This window comes from Herpailurus yagouaroundi, unplaced genomic scaffold (genome assembly GCF_014898765.1).
Source record: "Herpailurus yagouaroundi ecotype Mexico unplaced genomic scaffold, PumYag 195, whole genome shotgun sequence".
NCBI lineage: Eukaryota > Metazoa > Chordata > Mammalia > Carnivora > Felidae > Herpailurus > Herpailurus yagouaroundi.
This window is the reverse complement of record NW_024412426.1, coordinates 13,792,792-13,812,986: the sequence shown is the minus strand read 5'-3', so window position 1 is coordinate 13,812,986 and position 20,195 is coordinate 13,792,792. Positions and strand designations below refer to the sequence as shown.

General features: G+C 49.1%; 1 protein-coding gene across 5 annotated transcripts in view; it reads left to right on the top strand.

Annotated features, from left to right (window-relative positions):
- The window catches only part of LOC121011866 (protein FAM163A), a 94,153-nt gene that overhangs the window by 56,123 nt on the left and 17,835 nt on the right, over positions 1-20,195 (top strand). For all 5 annotated transcript variants that reach the window (XR_005781814.1, XM_040446628.1, XM_040446629.1 and 2 more), the window contains exon 2: positions 17,229-17,320. The gene's annotated coding sequence lies outside the window, so the exon portion shown is untranslated. The remainder of the gene's footprint in view (positions 1-17,228; positions 17,321-20,195) is intronic.

Here is a 20,195-nt window from a genome sequence, read left to right as displayed (position 1 = left end):
CCCCCCCCCACCCCCCACTTTCAACAGCACTGGATATTATCTGGCCTTTTACATTTTAGCCGGTCAGGTGTGATGCTGTTTCATTAGTGTTTCAACTTATATTTCCTTATTACTAGGAAGATGAACAATAAATTTTTTGACTTTCAAGTTTGGGGCCCTGTCCACCCCTCCTGATCACTGGGATACTGCTTTTTTTTTTTTTTAATTAATGTTTATTTTTGAGAGAGAGAGCGCACAAGTAGGGGAGGGGCAGAGAGAGAGGGAGACACAGAATCCGAAGCAGGCTCCAGGCTCTGAACTGATAGCACAGAGCCCGATGTGGGGCTCGAACTTATGAACCATGAGATTATGACCTGAGCCAAAGTCAGATGCTTAACCAACTAAGCCACCCAGGCACCCTGGGATACTGCTTTGTTATTCTAACTTTAGTATCCATTCTAGGAGTTTCTTGTGGTGAAATTCCTCCTTCAGAGAACCTTGAACTTGAGCCTTATCCTACATCCCCATCAGCTCAGACAGTAGGGGGAGAAGCTGGCTTAGCTAGTTTGTCTGAAGGCCCAAGTTTGAGGCCTAAGGTCTTCTTCCTTCCTAAGGTCCAATGCCTCTGATATTGGGATTATGCCAGAATTCTGGTAGGAAAGCTACTTGGGTTGGATGTCCTCTTGGCCGTCTGTTATGCGGTCATGGGTTGTTGGGGTTCACCATCAATCTGCTCTCATCGGTTTCACCTCATACAGAAATTCCCAATTGGAGGCACACTGTCCTGATTTTCCAGTACTGCTATTAAGGTTATTTTTCCGTATGTCTTCTATTATTTCAGTGAGACATTGGGAGGTAGGAAAGATAAATACAGCCTTCTGATCAGCCGTTTAGAACTAGAAGCCTTTGTTATGTACATGTGTAAAACAAATATTGCCAAGTATTTTCCCATGGAGTTTTATAAATTTCCGTCTAACAAAATAGGGTATCAAACCCCACCCAATCTGATCAGTACTAGGTATTGTGATTTCCCCTAGTTTAGTAGAAGGAAGAGATATATCAATTTGCACTTCTTTGACTATTAGTAAGCTTGGATATTTCTACACATGTTTATTAATTCATTTCATCCTTTGTAAACTCTCCATTTCTGTACTTGCTCATTTACCTGTTTGATCTTAATATACTGCTTTATCATCAAGATTGCTTTCATATTTACATAGTTACTTTCTCAATTTATTATTTACCTTTTCATTAATTTTTTGTTCTGAGTTCTTTCATACCTAAGTTTGAATTTTGAATGTATTTAGGTTTTTATTCTGTGCCTGTAATTTGGGTAACCCACTTCACTAGCCTGGGTTACAAGTAAATTCATAACTCTTATTTCTCTCATTCATTGTCCAACCCTAAAGCGTTTTTATTGGCAGAAAGTTCAGTATCTCCCTCTTGAGGCTTCTCTACCATCTTCCCCAAAACCTTAAGGGTCTCATTCAACCCAGAGGAGACGACTTCTGTTTCTAGGTAGAAGACTGGGAAAGAAACTAGAAATTCTGGTGAGTCTGCTTGCACTGATTGATGCTATGTGGCGTACTGCTGAATGCTAGCTCTGTGCTGTCCCATGGACATGTATGTCCACTGTAGCAAAGTCCTCCTGCTGATGTGGTCCCTGAACAGGCCATGGTCCCAAGTTAAATAGCTCTTGGTTCCCATCCAGCCATTGTTCCCCACGGCGCCATACTATTCTAAGGCAGCTGGATGAGGAGAGGCTTCTGGCTTGAGGCAGGTGACATGTCAGAGCCAGCGGTTCGCCCACAACTGTGTGCCCTTCACAGATATCCACTTCCTCCCCGCAGTGCTTTATTTCCAGCAGACCTTGGTCAGGGCGACTCCACAGGATTCTCTAACTTCAAATCTTGGGAAGAAGGAGTTAAAGTCTTGGTTTCTGCCCTCTCAGAAGAATCTTGGGATCCTTCTACAAATTCATACTCCGATGAGTTTTCAGCTTGGTGCATACTAAACGGTCTCCAGAAGAGAGGTACAGTTTTCTTCAAGCCACAGAATGTTTGGGTGACCTTTCCTGGAGGTCAGTGGATGCCTACTCATTGGATCAGGCTGCAAAAACCAGAAATCACTCTACCCATTTTTTAGAATTATTTTCCTTTTTCTCGTTGTCTTTATTTTTGTTTTATTTCATTCCATCCATTTCAAGAAAGATGTATTTAATGCAGGGGATTAGGTGCTTACAAATCATTGGCAGATCTAAGGGGCAGGATCTGGGCTGAGCCCCTACAGGTGACTCCTGGAATAATAGCACCACATCGGGAAGCTGAGGGATCATGAAGCGGACATTGTAGCTGCTGGCCATAGCTGCACATGGCCTGAGCTATAATCCAGAGTTCAGGAAGCTGCCACCACAACTGTTGGCTCCAGAACCGCATGGATCCTGCCGGATCCACTAGTGCAAAAAATAGATGCCACTCGCCCTGCCTCTTGAGAGACCCCGAGACGTCTGATAACCCTGCTCCAGAAAATTCCATGTCTTAACTTTCCAGCAGAAGCAGCAGTAAAGCAGCGTCTGCCTCACTTCCACTTTCCAAGTCTCGCACAAGTGCATCTGGTTGGCTACACTTTAAGTTGTCCAGAACCCTCGATACGAGAGAGTCTGGAAAACATCACTTTTAGCATTCTAGCCTTGGCCTTGCAGTAAGACAGGCAAGGAGGAGGATGGAATGGACATTGCACTCCATCCACCATACCAGTCATTTGTATTTATATGACAAGAAGAGGCTGCTCAAGTGATTCCCACGCTAGGCGAGAAAATCTGCTGCAAAGTGACTGTCCCTATCTATGGACCTAGAAGCATCTGGCGTAATTTCCAAAGCCCCACATTACCCAGCAATACCTTACGCATCTAAATTAACATCCCTCCTCCAAGGTCTTTAAAATGTTCTATTAGAATGGACGATTGTTGGATGAGATCATAGATGTGCCTGGATGGGGGCGGGGGGCGGGGGGAAGTATTCCAAGAGGAAAGAAGGGTCTGTGGCCAGAGCTGAGGCCCTGTCCCACATCTGCTGTGGACTTTACTGTCAAGCAAGGGGGCAAAGTCGGCCCAGTGAATCAGCACCAATCAGTTCAAGGCCAGAGGGCCCTGTTCACATCTGTGGCTCCACATCTTCTGATGGACGTAGGCAACTTGGGGCTCACTCTGAAGATGGAGACAAGGATGGTGAGAAACTGGAAGCCGTGCTGCTTGGGGAAAGGTAGAAGCAAATGAGAGCACTTAGCCTGAAGAAAAAGAAAACTAGGGGGAGATGCACTTTTGTTCATTCAGTCAGTGAGTGTTTACGGAGTCGTCGTCGTTCGAGGCACTGCCCTAAGCAGGTACAGGATAAAAACATCATTCCTAGGGGCGCCTGGGTGGCTCAGTCGGTTAAGCATCTGACTTTGGCTTAGGTCATGATCTCGTGGTTTGTGAGTTTGAACCCCACATGAGGCTCTCTGCTGTCAGCACAGAGCCTGCTTTGGACCCTCTGTCCCCCTCACTCTCTGCCCCCCGCCACTCGTGTGCTCTCTCCCTCCCCCCACCCCCTCAAAAATAAATAAACATCAAAAAACATTCCTGCTTGCACTAGACTTGCAGTTTAGCAAAGGAGGCAGGTGTTTTTGACGATTAAAAACAATTATAAATTATGAATTATAAATTATGCCAGCGCTATGAAGGAGGTTTCCATAAGGTCGAGAATAAGAAGTGATTAGGTCTGCCTAGACGAGTCAAGGCACACTTAAAAGGAGCAGGAGGGGTTCCTGAGCTGATTCCTCAAGGAGAAATTGAAATTTTCCAAATAGATCATGGTGGAGAAGGTGGCCTAGGAAGACAGAACAGTGTATAGAAGGATGGAGAAGCGTTGAGAGAGATTGGTTTACCTAGGATGCATTTCGGTATTTTTGGAGCAAAAGTGCAAAGAGATAATGCCAAGAAATAAAGATGGATTAGAAGTTAGGGACTGTGTTCCTCCTTACTCCTGGGCACATACCCCCCTTTATGCCTCCCAGCCTCCCGGGCAGCTGGGCAGGGCCTGTGAACAGCATGTGGGCAGGAGTATCGTGCATGGCTTCCTGGTCTGGCCCACAAGACCCTTCCTGCCGTGTTCCCCCACCCTTCTCTGTCTGGATGGCTGCAGGCAGAGTCACTAAATGGGAGGACCTTGGGTCCCTACATTACCACATGGAAGGCCCAGGTCCCAGATTTGGAGGCTTCTCTGTCCCGGCAGCTAGCTGAGCAAGAAGGGCCTTGGACGCCATGCTATCTTGAGACTTGAGAAAATGTCTTTAGAAGAGAGACAAATCTGTCCTAACTGACCCTTGGGGGCAAACCAGCTTGAACAAACAGACAGGAAGTGTTCAGCTCATCTTCTTTCATCTGTTACCCTCACCCCTCTCTCCCGGCCTCACACCTCCTCTCGGAAATTGAAGAAAACAGGGAAGCTGGTCACATCTGGTCACAAGACAGCCACTAGCTGTCTTCTCTTCCTCATGGTATGCTCCTTCTCTTCCTCTTGCTGCCATGCTCAGCTGCTCCACTGTGGTGGCTCTTCCCCGGGGACTCCGGGGTCTCTGTCCTTCTGATGCTGTGCTGCGTCTGCTGCATTAGCGTCCATAAAACAGTGGAGTGGAGAAGGCAGCCTCTCCTTTGGTGGCCCAGCCTTCCACCCTCCTGCCCCCCGAGGCTCTGGTGCTTAACAGATTTGATTGGCAGGTAGGGAATAATTAGAAGGGTGACTTCTGTAGGGCAGAGGGGGGATTTAAATGGATACGGAGCCTGGCCAGTCAGATACTATAATCTAAAGGGATAGAAAGCAAGTTATTTCCCCCTTCGTCCTCCTCTGTCTCTTTTTCTCAGAAGGGACCATTCTTCCCATCTGTGACTCACAAGGTATGATCTTTCCTTAGGATCTGTTCCCCTGTCCCTCCACGGCAATGCAAGGACACGGTTTGCCAGCAGTCCATTTCACAGAGTCTGAGCCAGTCAGTGTAGAGTTACGGTGGGCACTTGGGGCGGGGCGGTCAGAGTTGGGCTTTGGCATCCCACATCTGTCTCTCTCTCTCTGTCTCTCTCAGGCAATGTGATGTACAGAGATGCCTACTGTAGTTCTCCAGAGCATTAGTATTGGCTCAAACGTGTGCATGCACACACACACTCATATAACATACCTTCCAAGGTCAAATAATTCTCACAGTTCAGTCTAAACTCAAGAAGGAAAAATATCTTCTTAAATACAGCATCACCCATAAGGATTCCCCTGTCCGCAGTAGAGAAATGATTTTATAGTGTTACCCAGACCAGCTCTGATTTGGGGCTGGATGTCCTCCCCTGACAGCTCTCTGTAAGGAGCCCCTGGACTCACCCACAGCCCCCAGCCCACTCAAGGGGACTGTGTCCCAGATACTCCCCATCGCACTGGCCTGGATGGCGAAGTTTGAAAAGGGAGTGGAACAGCTTTTCTTGCTGTTGTTGAGAAGAAACTGAGGGTAAAGGCTTCAGTCACTTTTCCCTTCTGTTCATTGATGATGGTTCAGTGCCCTTTCTGGTGGAAAAGCCTTAGAGCAGAGCCCAGATTTCTTTCGTATCATAGTCCAGCCACAACAATCTTCTCTACCGTGGCTTCTTGTTATGAGGTCCTGAGCCATCGTGTAAGAAGCTATAGCCCAAGAGTTAGCAGCAAAGGAGTTGGTGGCCACGAGAAAGTCTGGACTCTGGTGCCACCCAGCAGAGTTAAAGCAGGCCCATGAGCCAAAGCTCCAAGGGAAGCTTCTAGGGTGCAGCTTACACAGGTGTGTTCCACGTGAGAAGATTCATCAGGATGCTTATTTATGATTTGCGTACTTTCCGTATGTTGCATTTCAATAAAAAGTTAAAATATAGTTTTACTGGCTATTAAGATGTATTACGAAGCAGCTTAATAAAATAGTGGGGTTTATTAATAATTAATTATTAAATTAATTAATTTCTGAGTAGCAAATTCAGAAATAGACCTGTATATGAATAAGGCTGAAATTAATATAATGTATGCATAATATGTACATAAGATGATAATTTAGTTTAAGAAAATTAGGCTCAACTGGCAGAATTGGTTCTCTATCTAAAAAAATATACTAAAACTGAAATCCTAGGAGTATGAAACAGATCTATGCTGGGTGAAGACTTACATTGAAAAAATGAAAAATGCCTTACATAAACTTGTGTGCAAGAAAACTTCCTAGTAGGAAAACTTTCCCAGAGTAGAAAAATACTTATAGTATTTATGACACTGCAAGTGTTAATATGCCTAGTCAGTAGTTTTTCAAAGAACGTGGTAAGAGTTGTGAATTATACCTCCATAGATTGTTTGCGAGGATGTGAGAAAATGCACCAGCATACATTCCCAGTAAGAGTATAAATGCGGTGCGTTCTCTTTGAAGGGCAGTTTTGACAATGCCTGTCAGAATGAGCAATACAGACACACACCTGACCCAGGCGTGTCACTTCTAAGCGTCATCCTGCAGGTATACTCATGTGTGATGTAGAGACAGTCGTACAAAGATGTCCTTTGCAAAATTGTTTGTAGTAGCAAAAGACTGGAAATGACATAGGAATCCATGCGTAAAGGGCAGGTTAAATAAATTACAGGGCTACATTTTAATAGACTACAGTGCAGCTGTTAAAGTAAGAAGGGAGACTGCCTTCTACTGATATGAAATGATATTCAAGATATATATGATATATTGACACACAGAAAAAAATGTGTAGAACAGAGTTTTTAATATCTTCCCATTGGCATAAAAATAAACGTGCCTGTGTAATGTATCTTGAGAGGTACATAAAGAACTGGGAGAAAAAAGAGAAATTGATAAGAAAAGCACAAAATAACAAGTAGGAAAAATGAATGAAATTAAGAAGTGATCATTGACATAGAAGGAGGTCTTTTTAAAGGGTGTTTAATCCATTTGGGGCTTAAAAAAATGTCAGAGACTCAGATGTGCTCTGCTGCCTTGTCCCAGAGGGGCCACCTGCCAGGAACATTTTGAGGAATTGTGTGTCACTCATGATTCCTACCAAATCCCTGTCTTTGTGTCTTTTTAGTTTTTTCTTCCGTTTGGCTTGTTTTTGCTTGTGGAAATGACCTCCTGTCTTGACCGTTCATACCTGATTTAAATGTAATTATTCTTCCTTCCTCGACCTGTAGAGGAAGACAGGAGTCTTCCTGGACAGAAACCTCCCTCCCTCTCTCCGTCCGTCCCTCCCTTCCTTGCTTGCTTCCGTTTTTTTTTTTTTTTTTTTTTTTTTTTTTTTTGCAGCTGCTGTCTTCTTAGCCATCCCCTTCTTACACATTCTCCCTGTACCTCATCTCACTTGGTAGTCCTTAACCTCTCTGAAGTCACAGTGCTCTCTGATAGCTGACGAAAGCTATACACTGCCTCTCTGGAAACTAGAAACACACACACACACACACACACACACACACACACAAGCTTAAAGTTTTGGAAGTTCATAAATGCTAATCTAGCTGTCTCTTTCTTTCTGACTTTACCCAAAGTGGTGCTGATGTAACTAAATTGCTACTGATTATTTTTCTTCAGACCAAGTAGTCTTTCTTTATGATTGTAACCCACAAAAGGAAAGAAAAAAAATTATCACATTGTCTCAGTCTCTTCGAGGTGTCTCATTCCAGGAAATTCAAATCCAATATGCAAAAAAAAAAAAAAAAAAAAAGGTTTGGAGAGCAATTTATTTTATTTTTTTTTATTTATAAAATTTGTTTTCAACTTTTATTTATTTTTGGGACAGAGAGAGACAGAGCATGAATGGGGGAGGGGCAGAGAGAGAGGGAGACACAGAATCGGAAACAGGCTCCAGGCTCTGAGCCATCAGCCCAGAGCCCGACGCGGGGCTCGAACTCACAGACCGCGAGATCGCGACCTGGCTGAAGTCGGACGCTTAACCGACTGCGCCACCCAGGCGCCCCGTGGAGAGCAATTTAAACCTTTAATGCACATTTTGGGAAGATCCCAATGGGAGAAATTGTATTCATAATATATATGAAAAAAAACTTCAAAATTTCATCTTCTCCCGTCTCCTGCTCTCCCTGTATCTCACACATATGATGGCCACCTTGAGCCTCCTGTTCTGTCCGTCCTTCCAAGATGCTTTTCAAATGCCTTTCACACTGGCTCCTGGATCTCTCCTCCTGTCCTCTCATCGTCCAAGTGTATTCAGGCCAGTACTCTGACCTGTCTAGCTCCCATAAATTCAAATAGCATGGGACCTCCCAGCCTCTCTTTTACCCCAACTCTGCCCACTCCAAGAGATGAGCCAGTAGACATAGCTTAGCAGAAAGTAGAGGAGGAGAAAGCCTATAAATATTTTACCTTAACATGTTTTCCTGTTACACAAAAAAAAGCATGAAGTTGCTCTTTCTAATCTTCCTAACCTGTTTTCTGGCTTCTCTGGATCAACCTATCCTGGAGGCTTCCCTGAAGGGTAAACTGGCCACCTTCAGTCCCCCTGCGCCCCCTCCTTAATCTCTATTTCTGGGGGGAAGAGTTAGAAACCTGCAGTTTAGAATCTGTAAACCCCCCACCCTCGACCCCATCCACAAGGTGCAAAGGGATCAAGATTCAGCTGAACGAACCATCACAAGACGACCACTGCCAGATAAGTCAGAGTATGTAGCTCAGCCAGAAATACGATTCACTGAGATCCAGACGCTGCTTCCTGAGTTTTGCTCCCTCTATGTGCTAGGATGTTGACTGGACTAGTCAAGCAGGTCACTTGGCGGAAGAGTTTACCTTGGCAGTTCACAAAGACATGCAAAGCGTTAGTTGAGAATTACTAGACCCAGAATATGGAGCAGGAACCCTGTATATTGTGGGGTGCAGTGGCCTTGAGGATGTGCACATCCACTGTTAAGATGATGAGACGTGTCTGGAGGTGAGCTCCCCCTTCCTGCTCACTAAGGGTGGGAGCTCCAGCCTGTGTGGCCAAGGGGATGGTTTTGTTCTGATGCAGTCACGTGCCTTCCTTGCAGATTCTGCTGGCCCTCTCACAGACCTGCTGTGTCTGTGCCCGGCTTGCCGGTGGGGTTCTGCCCAGAGCCCTTGCTGAAGCCCTGGGTTTGGGCTTCCGTGGCTTCCATAGAGGGCCACACCCGTGGCAGCAGAGGCCTGCCGTCTCCCTCACCTGATCTCCTGTGCCTGGACTTCTGAGAGTCCTCCCCGGGTGCTCTTGCCCATTTTAGAATGTTTTCTTTAAAATGATTCAAGGATTCTACATAAATTCTGCTGCATTTTTTTTTTTAAGGTCCCCAAACCCAGAAGCTGCCCCATTCTGCCCTGGATGTCCCACCCCCCTCCTGCCCTCAGTCTGGCCCAGTCACACCCGACAGGTGCAGAAATAGGCCCTGTCCTCTGGACTGGGGGTCAGGAGAGGAGACCAGCTCTGTGATGCTCCCAAGCCTCCCTGTGCGACATGAGTTAACAGTTTCCAAACCTCTGTTACACTTGCTTATGTCCTGTGAGATTTGCCTTGGATGTGGTCTAAATTTCCCTCGGTCCAATTTTATCCCTATTTCAAATCCTGCCTCCCCTGGAAAGCCCTGAGCAAGCCTCCCACTTCTTCTTCCCCTGCTTTGACGACTGTGGGTCAATGACCAGTCTCTTACAGTCTAGCTCCCTCTGGCTGCCTTTTCAGTCCTAATGCCATGCTCTCCTTATCACCATCTGGCCTCAAAAAACAAGCTCTCCATCCCTTGCATGGCCTGTGTTCTTATTTGGATCTCTTCCAGCCAGCTGACATCTTTCTAGAGAGGAGAAACAAACCCCACAGACACTTCTGCCTTTCCTAATAAGCCTGTTTAGCAGTCATCAGGCCGGAGGCCTGGTGCCTGGGGATCTCAGAACACCTTCTGAACAACGGTAGACATCAAATACAGATGGAGAGAAACGCAAGTCTATGATGCAGAACCACGCACTTTACGGAGGCCAATGGAGGCTCCTTCCCTCCTGCAAACGGTCAGGCCGGGAAAGAGTATGGAATGTGGGCTCAGAAGAGCTGGGGTAGCACAGACACGGGCCACTCTGCATGTTCCCACAAAACCCACGCTGGTCGTGGAAGAACAGTGCCAGCAGGGTATCCCAGCGCTCCCGGAATTAGCTGCGTCCATGGCTTTTCTGAACTTAACTGTTTTCTGTAGAATAAATCAAAAAAGTGCCATGCCTGGAGATCAAACAAGACGAAGCCCAGGGAAATTCTGTAAGCAGTGATGAACATTGTTTTGAAAGGCAGAAAGGGAAACAAAGCCAAGTCTAAGGGAAGCCACACCCTTAACAAGTTTACTGGCCTCTGCACCCGTCTCCCTGTAGCAGAGAGAACAGATCCACCACGATCGGTGACCCTGATTTCAAGAGCTGCAGAGACAAGGGTCATCTGTCCAAAATAGCCATCCAAAGTGACACGTAATTAAGTCCCACTTGTGTGTACAGACTATAAGCACAATGGGGGTTTGTGGGAGGAGAGCTCAGGACGGCTGTAAACTGGGACAGGGGGCACTGGGTGCCCATGTGATACTCTGCACTTCTGTGCCCGGTTTCCATGACCTGCACCGTCGTAACTGAGGGACCACGGGTCCTTTGGGTCAGCCCTGGGCTGGGAGGAGCAGCCCCTCCCCCCCATCTTTGCTATTTATCTGCAGTAAACGCTTACTGATACCCCCGGACACTGGTCCGGAGCTCTGCCTGCTCCAGGGAGTTTGCAGGCTCAAGCACCGTGGTGGTCTGATAGGGACTGCAGTCAGCCCGGGGCCTTCCAACCACCGGGCCTGAGACCATGTCCCCCACTGTTTACAATGCCCCCCTCTCCCCGTGAGCTCCTTGAGGGCGCTCTGTCTTATCATGTTTGTGTTCCTGAGGCAAAGCTCAATGCCGGGCACCGTGCTCAATAACAACTACTAATACTACAAATAATAATAACTACTACTAATAATAGTAAGTGGAGAATAAATGAGGAGAATGACATAGGGTGTCCGTGAGTCTGAGACACAGAGGTCCCAGCTGGAATGCTAGTCAAGGTCATGATCGGGAACCTCAGGACACATTTGATCTGAGAGGCGTGACTCACATAGGAGCTGGGGTCATGCGTTGTAAGGGTCTAGATAGTCCTTGCTCAGCCCCGTCTGCTGAATTGGTCCTTACTGCGTCATCTGCATTCCACCGATCCGAGCCTGAGCTCAGCCTCTTCAAACTATTGCCACTAATGAGAAGAATATTCACATTTGTGAGTTACCGACAATTTGAGAAGACACTGCAAAAAACTTAGAGACCTCCTTTGGCACTAACCAGCTGCCGGGATTTTTAACTGGCCAAGAGACTCAACAGAAGCCCCCCAGACTCAGTCATTTTTTTCTGGATCTCCTTTCTTTGCCATCCCTCCCTCTCTGGCCTACCTGCTCCCTTACACCTCAATAAACTCTTTTAACTCTGTTATGTCGAGTGGCCCAGCTCTTACCACGTCTATTTCCAAACCTTGACATGGCCAACTCATCGAGAGACAAGTGAGAGCGAAGGGCCATCTCTTCTGTTGGCAGCAGAGGACCACAGGGACCCTGAGTCCTTGGAACAACATCCACTCTCCTTCGAAGCTGGCGTAATTTAAAGTAACACCCCCTTTCCCATAATCCTTACTCTGTGAGGGAAGGTGTGTCATTTACTTTCATTTTGCAGATGAACCTCAAAGAGATCATCAGTTATCCAAAGTCACCGCAGGGAGCCTAGAAAGTAGAACTTAAGCGCAAATCTTGGCCCTCGTAGCCTGGTGCTCCTACAACTACCTGCGGCGGATGAGCCCAGAACACCCGGCTGTGTGTTGGAATAGCACTCTGCATACAAAGCAGCTTCCCCATTAGAGGTGGTCATTCCATGTTTGGAATGCACAGAACATCAAGCAGTTGGAGTGGAGCTTTACGAAGACACAGGATTCCAAGTCTGTGCCCTCAAATGGTCTGTAATCTAATGAAGGAAGCAAAGTACACCCCCACAGGACACGAGTGTATGAACAAATACAGTTGTCTGGGGACAAATAGGAAGGCTAACCAAAAATGTGCAACATTAAGTGCATCATGGAAGGCTTCCTGGAGGTGGTCAAAGCCCCTTTCTTTCTTTACTCTTTGTTCAAGTTGGACCTCAGATGCAGACGGTGAAGATAATTATGCTGCGTGCAATCATAGCACATTACCACTTACCATGGGTCTGTGCCAGGCCCCTCTCTTGCGTTATTTGCTTGTCTCTTCTTCCAGTCCTGTTCAACTCCTTCCATCGGCGGCCATTCTAACACCTAATGAGATCCATTGTTTTGGTGTGTGTTCTTGAACATGTGAACTGTTGATCTGTAAGCTTGGATTTTAAGTTTATGTAGGCACTATTTTACATCTCACTGTTTGGGGGTTTTTTGTCTGTTTTTCACTTAGCGCTGTGCTAAGATGTCCGGTTGTTGCTATGGCCCCTCTGGTCTGTTGCCTTCCACAGAGGCGTCATCCTTGATTTCACTTCTCCACTCCCCAGTGATGGTCCCTGAGCTTGCTTCCGTTCCCTGCCTCCATAAACAACACAGCCATGAACATCTTTCACACATGACCCCCTTGTGGACGTGTTGAGAAATTTTGGGGACATAGACTCAGGCGCGGAATTGCTTCTCGTGGGGTATCTGTGAACTTAATATGACGAAGTAACACCAGGTCAGTGGCTGCTCTCGCTACGCCCCTCCAGCAGTGTCCCTGCATTCCTGCAGATGCTCGGATCCCTGGCATTATCCAGCTCTCTAATTTTTGCCAGTCCTACCAGCGTAAAGTAAGAGTGTACTGTGGTTTCAATTTGTCTTTCTCAGGTAGTCATGAGTTTGGGCATCTCTTCACTTTCCTGTTAGCCTTTTTGGTTACTTCTTTTGAAAACCACCTGTCCATTGCCTGTTACTACATCCAGGTTCCCTTTATCCCCTTGATGATTAGCAAGGGGTCCCTTTATTTATTTTTTTTAATTTATTTTTTCAACGTTTATTTATTTTTGGGACAGAGAGAGACAGAGCATGAACAGGCAAGGGGCAGAGAGAGAGGGAGACACAGAATCGGAAACAGGCTCCAGGCTCTGAGCCATCAGCCCAGAGCCTGACGCGGGGCTCGAACTCACGGACCGCGAGATCGTGACCTGGCTGAAGTCGGACGCTTAACCGACTGCGCCACCCAGGCGCCCCAAGGGGTCCCTTTAAAGAAAATTATTTATTTAGATGGAGAGACCACATGCATGCACACGTGCTTGCAAGCAGGGGAGGGAGGGGAGCTCTGTGCTGTAAGCATAGAGCCCGGTGCAGGGCTGGATCTCAAGAACCCTGAGATCACGACCTGAGCTGAACTCAAGAATCGGATGCTTAACAAACTGAGCCATCCAGGCACCCCTGCAAGGGTTCTTTGTATCTCCTACAGAGGCCTCTTCTCAAATAGCACACACCTCTGTGGGGCTGTCGTTACCTATGTATTGGGCACGGAGGAACCTATCTGGCCATCATTCTTCCACGCCTTCATCCTGGGGATATGGGCCTGCCAATGGCCACAAGCACAGTCAGGGTAAAAGGAAACCCTTCCTCCGATCCCCTCTGCCAACCTCGCGTGAGGATTGCAGTCTGGGAAGTCTGGTAACAAGGCAAAAAACCTGTTCCTTTTCTCCAGGGCTGCTAACCTGCTGTGTCAATTTCATGAGTTAATAAATGATTGGAGAAGGCTTACTTGCCTCAGAAGAAATTGAGATCAGTGGTGCTTAGGCCCCGCTCAATTAACTTGTGCTCCTAGGGGGGCTGAGTGGGGAGCAGGGGCAGCCGGTCGTTAATTACACGTACGGCTGCCAGCTGTGGCCGCGCGTCTCCTGCCAGCATCGCTCAGGCAGCGAGGAGGTGACCCTGCATCAGTGAGCTGAAGTCACTCGGGGCAGGGGCCCTTCAGACACAGCACAGGCACTTGGCCTTGTGAGGAGTGGGACACTCACTTCCCAACGCGTCCTATCAGGTTGGCCGTTAATCCCCCCACCGGCCTCTACCAGAAGAATGGCCTTCAAGATCCCCCACCCTGGCGTCTTTGTTGGCCCCACCCCACCCAGGGTTGCCAGGTACCCTGGTTCTTCCGCACCTCCCTCTTCCTCCTGCCTCCTGGCCCACTTGCCCAAAGGATGCAGAATCCGGAGCCAATCTTATGGGCGTCAGATGATGCTACAGACTCTGCAAAGTCACCTGCCTCCTTGCTGCCTGCTGCCTGAAGTCCTCCCAAAGACCTTCGTTCCTACATCATTTCCTAAAAGGGCCAGATGGGAAGACTCGAACCTGTGAAAAAGGCAGGTCCCCGAGCCCCTCCTCTGGAGATGCCTCGGTAGGTCTGGACTCTCCGTCTTTTAACACCCGACTCCGGTGATTGTTACCGTCCAGCTGATTTGAGAGACCCTGCTTCAGGACACCGTAGCTCCTGGTGTAGTTAGTGCAGATCTTCTGGAAGGAGAGACAGCAGCCTGATGGCAGGGCCCTGGCCTGACGCCAGGAGGCTCCACTCCCAGTGCCTCTCCTGCTCCACCTCTATTTTGCTGTGTGTGGTTAAGCCAGTCACTTGTCCTCTCTGAACTTGGCTTCTTCATCTAGAAAATAGAAAACCGGGCCAGATCCCTTAGAGTCCTTCCATTTCCATGTGTTTTTCTGTCAATAACTAATAGGTTAAACGTGCATATTGCATGATTTGTGCTCAACGAACAACTTTGGCTTTTTTTTTTTTTCCTTTGAGAATCCCTTCATGTTAAAATGTATTCAGTGGGGGGCGCCTGGGTGGCGCAGTCGGTTAAGCGTCCGACTTCAGCCAGGTCACGATCTCGCGGTCCGTGAGTTCGAGCCCCGCATCGGGCTCTGGGCTGATGGCTCAGAGCCTGGAGCCTGTTTCCGATTCTGTGTCTCCCTCTCTCTCTGCCCCTCCCCCGTTCATGCTCTGTCTCTCTCTGTCCCAAAAATAAACGTTGAAAAAAAAAAATGTATTCAGTGGAAGAAATCTCCCCCTGCCCCTAGATAAAAACTTGGGCCAGTCCCATTGCTGGTCACCCACTCTTAGGTGATAATCTGTGGTGCCTCTCAGCTGTAGCTACAGACTCAACTTAGAAATTGGAATCATTGAACAATTGACAGTATTATGCTCCTCCTTTCTGCCAGTTTGGATCTGCTTTGGGTTGGAAGCAACTGGGGAGATGGGCCGTGTCCCTCTGCTGTCACACTCCCCCACCTCTTGCCTTCCTCCCGCTGCCCCCAAGAGCTGCTGTTTCACTAGCTGCCAGATTGAAATGGGGAGTCCTTACTGGTTAGAGATCCGGGGAAGCCTCCTGGGCTCTTGCTTTTGTGGATGTTTTTTGTGGGCACTTTTGAGGGTCCCTGCTGGGCCCCTCTCTCCGGCAGCCCCTTTACCCCAGGCAAACACATCTCTCTGTCCCAGGAGGCCCTTGCGACTCCTTGCCCAGCCCCCGGGCGTCAGGATGTCCAGCTCCAGCCTGGTGGACTGGGCTTTTCTCGTGCCTCCAGGTGGCCCTACTGGACAGGACGCAGGACAGCCAACCTCTGCCTGCCCCTCGGCCCCGCCCCTTGGGGGTTAGAGTGAAGATTTCGTGGCTCAGCAACAGCTCTTGTCAAGGAAATCTTCTGCACCAAATCTTCTCCAAATTTTTGGCCCATCTGTATTCTACAAAGTGGGAGAAAGTTTCCTGGATCCTGAAACAGACGTTTTGACATTCCCATGTACACTTCCCTGCTCTCGGCCAGGGAAGAGGGACCTGTCCCAACCTTACTTTAGTCTTCTGATTTCTATCAATTGGCATCTCAATCAGACTTAGATAAGGGGGCGCCGAGGTGGCTCAGTCAGTTGAGCGTCGACCTCGGCTCAGGTCATGATCTCGCAGTTCCTGAGTTCAAGCCCCACATCAGTCTCACTGCTGCCAGTGCAGAGCCCCGTTTGAATCCTCTGTCCTCCCCTCTCTGCCCCTCCCCCACCGCGCTCTCTCAAAACCGAATAGACATTAAAAAAAAAATTTAAGAAGAGTCCCACTCTGACATCCAGCTACCTGTGATTTCCGTATTAGAGTGAGAACATCTTTGAGAAAAGAAAGCCGGGGTGCCTGAAACACTCCAGGCAGATTCCAGGCAGTAAGGCCTAGACCTAGAAGGGAGGTGAAGGAGGGGATGGGTTGAGTCTGGAGGTGAACATCTGCCTTTCTCAACTTCTCCCAGAAATCTGCTCCTGACACCAGCTGAACTCAGATGAGCACAGGGCCCGGAGGCATGCTAATGTCTGCCCTTTGACCCCCAGCTTCTGGCTGAGGCAGAGAACCCTGAGGAGGCCAGCCCATCCCCTGTGGAAGGTGATGCTGTGGGTCCACTTAACGGCTGGGTTCCCTCCCAATACAAAGACACCCAGTGGGGCCTTCCCCCTCAGGACAATGAGCAGGGCTAAGCCTCCCCAGAGGGCATCCTTCCTCTTCCCACTCCTGTACTCTCGGTCCCAGACTCCCCTGTAAATAATTTAGGGAATTTTCGTTTGAAGGGAGCCCCAGTAATTAGCCTAGACTGGATTCCTAAATGTCCTGGTAGGATCCTGCCTCCCCCTTCTCCATCAGCCCACCAGCGTGAACTTGCTCATCCGACCGTCCAGTTGGTATGTTGTCCTGGGGGAGGTCAGGATATTGGAGTAAGAGGAAGGAGTGTGTGGCTCTGGGCACTGGGAATACGGGCAGGCCCAGGGAAGAGTGGGGAAGGGTATGGGGAAGAGTGTGTGGGGCCGTGGAGAAAAGGACCAGCCGTGCAGGCAACAAGGACACGTTCGCCAGGGCACAGCCCAGAATTCTCCAGGAGCGTGAGCGACTCCCTGCCCCCCATTGAGCCTCACTTCCCAGAATAGGCAGGAGCTCGTGCCCAGTGTCCTGTGTTGGCCAGCGGGGTCCGGACAGCAGCGCTGAGGGCAGCAAACAAAGACGGGATAGGATGTGGCCTTACAGGTCCGTCCTCGGGCTCCTGGGCTAGGAGCCTCAGAGACTGAGGCAGCCATGGAGGTCGAGAGCCAAGGCCCTCTGGGGGGTGTCCATTCAGAATCTTGGGGTCAGTTCGTCCTCTTGGCCTCTCTCTCCAGCTCTCACTGATCTTCCCCTCTCTCCTCTGGCAGGAACTGGTGTCCTTGGCCATGACGCACCCCCAACCGCTGTCTGCTCAGGCACAGCCTGTGTGACTGAGCCATTGCTGCCCCAGCTGTTTCACGTGAGTGTGTGGCTCAGGCCAACCCTCTGTCCCCAGGAGAAGGTGTCCGGGCCCTGGGTAGCGAGGGGTGTTCCTGGGGAGGAAGTCCAGAAAGTCCTGGTCACAGAGGGCAGGCCCGGGAGTCTTTAGCGGGCAACGGGTCTGTCCTCTTTGGCCGTCCTTGGTCCCTGACTTGGCCACCCCTGAACCCATCTGTTCAGATCCACTAGGCCCCGGGAGGGGACCTCTTTCTCCTGTCCTTTGGGAGCTCCTCAGAAGGCAGCTGGGTATTATGGAGACTTTATGGCACTGGCCCTTGGGTCCTGACTCAGACACTTGACTTTAGGCACATCATTTATTTAATGGTCTGGCTTCCTCTCCTGCATGTGGGGTTTTTGCGTGGTGCTGAGGTGTATTAGTTATCTCTCGCTGTACAATGGGACTACTACAAACTTGGCAGCTGAAACAACACACACTGATTACCTTGCGGTTTCTGTGGGTCAGGGATCCAGGCGTGGCTAGCGGGTTCCTGTCTCTGGGTCTGTCATAAGGCTGCATTCAGGCGTCTTGGGGCTACAGTTTCATCTCAAAGCTCAACTGGGGAAGGACCCGCTTCCACTCTCACTTGTGCGATTTTCCAGTTCCATTTAGGTCATTGGACTGAGGGCCAGAGGCCACCCTCTGTTCCTTGCCACATGGGCCTCCCAGCATGGCGACGTGCTGCGTCCAAACCAGCAAGGGAAGGAGTTGGCTAGCAAGAAGGTAGTCAGAATGCCACATAATCTATTCACAGAAGCGACATCCCGTCATCTTTGCTGTGTTCTCTTGGTTAGAAGTAAGTCACAGAGGGCACCCACCCTCTAGGGAAGGCGACTACCCGAGGCATGGCTGCCAGAGGCCATCTCAGAGCCTGCCTATTGCAGGAGGGGCCGTAAATGGAAGCACACTTGTAGACTGTAGAGTGCTGTCCTTTGCATCGAGTTGCAGAGAGAACCTGAACCCACCGGAAATAATAGGAGCCACTGGTTATGGGAATTTCAATGCCAAATTGTACCATTCGTAGGGGGCCCTCAGGGAGAGTGGCTGGGACCTGGCTCGTTCCCTGCCCGCCCTTTATCTGTGCCTTCGTGGCTTATGATTTTAAGGCCAGATTTAATCAGACACAGACAACATCTGGGCCTTCCTTTTTCCCGCAAATAGCTGTGTTTGCAGGATCTTTTGGAGTTTCCAAGGGACTCTTGCACACACGAATCTCACTTTTTCCTCACAATCATGCTTGTAAGCTGAGTTTTTTTTTTTTTTAATCTTTCTTTTACAAGCGAGAAAGGAGGTCAGTTTCGAAGATGGGGTGGCTGCTAAATGGCACAGCTGGACCTCAGATGGGTCTTCAGATGTGCGCCTCTGCCTGCCCTGCCGTGCTCCCCGTTTCCAGGTCACTTGTGCCGTACAGCATCAGGGTACTGAGAGAGGGGAGGCCAGGCGTGGAGGTCAGAAGGAGGGGAGGGCACTGTTCTTATATAGCTTCATAATTCGCCGTATCCTAAAACGGGCTCAGCTCATCCCAGGGGACGAGGCCGAGACTTTCAGGTAGAGTGGGTCACTGCTGCCTCCAACTTCAGGTCACTCCACAGGCCTCTGTCTCTTCAACAGCCCTCCCTGGTGAGCAAGCAGGGGAAGCAGGGGAAGTGGACTGATGTTGTAATGAGGGCACATACATTCTCCTAAAGCTGAGGTTCGTCTCCTCACCCGCCGCCCGCCCCCAAACCCAGCGAATGCCCAGTGAAGCCCTGAAGCATGGCCCACCGTGCATCTGGGCAAAGTCAACTTGGTCTGGAACAGTGATGCTCAGGTCTGAAAATGGGAAGCGAGCCGAGAGATACAACTTGCTGCCCCCTGGTGGTGGGTCCGAGTCATAACTGCCAGGCCCATGAAGGAAACGCTGCACTGCGAGGTGATTATCAAGTACCCACTTGGCACCCAGCACTGTGTACAATGTTGCAGGCGTAGGAAGCAGTAGGGGACACAGCTCCTGATCCCAAAGGACTTCTAAAGTACTGGAGGAGTTAAGATGTTCCCATGTGAAACTTGACAAGCATTTTACCGGGACAAGATTTGAAAAGCGGCCAATGGGGGAGCCTGGGCGGCTAGCTCGGTTAAGCTCGACTTCTGCTCAGGTCTTGATCTCAACACTTCCTGGGTTCAAGCCCGCGTCAGGCACTGTGATGACAGCTCGGAGCCTGGAGCCTGCTTCCAGATTCTGTGTCTCCCTCTCTCTCTGCCCCTCCCTTGCTCGTGCTTTCTTTCTTTCTCAAAAATAAACATTAAAAAAAAAAAAAAAAAAGAAAAAAAGAAAAAGAAAAGTGGCCAATGAATGGAAGGGGAGCCTGGGTGGCTCAGTCGGTTAAGCATCTGACTCTTGATTTTGGCTCAGGTCATGATGTCGTGGTTTGTGAGTTAGAGCCCTTCATTGGGCTTTGTGCTGCTGGTGCGGAGCCTGCTTGGGATTCTCTCTCTCCCTCTTTCTCCACCTCTCCCCTGCTTGCTCTCTCTCTCTCTCTCTCTTTCAGAATAAATAAATAAACTTAAAAAAAAAAAGTGGCCCATGGAAAGGCTTTGCAGTAGGAGTCTAGAGAGAGAACACCACTATGGGGAGGTCAGGGAGGTCTCTCGGAGCCCTGGATGGTGGGTAGGATCTAAACAGGTGGAGAAAGCGGGTTCATGCACTCCTCTACCCAGAGTTCTTCAGGAAACCCCCTCGCCTCGAAGAGAGTTAAATGCCAATTCCCTGCCTGGCTCACAGCCTCTCCCACTTCCTGCCTACCGTGCCTGAGCCTTTGCAGATTCGCTACAGGTCCTGGAACCCCCTGTGGTCGTTCACATGCCTGGGCTGTTCATC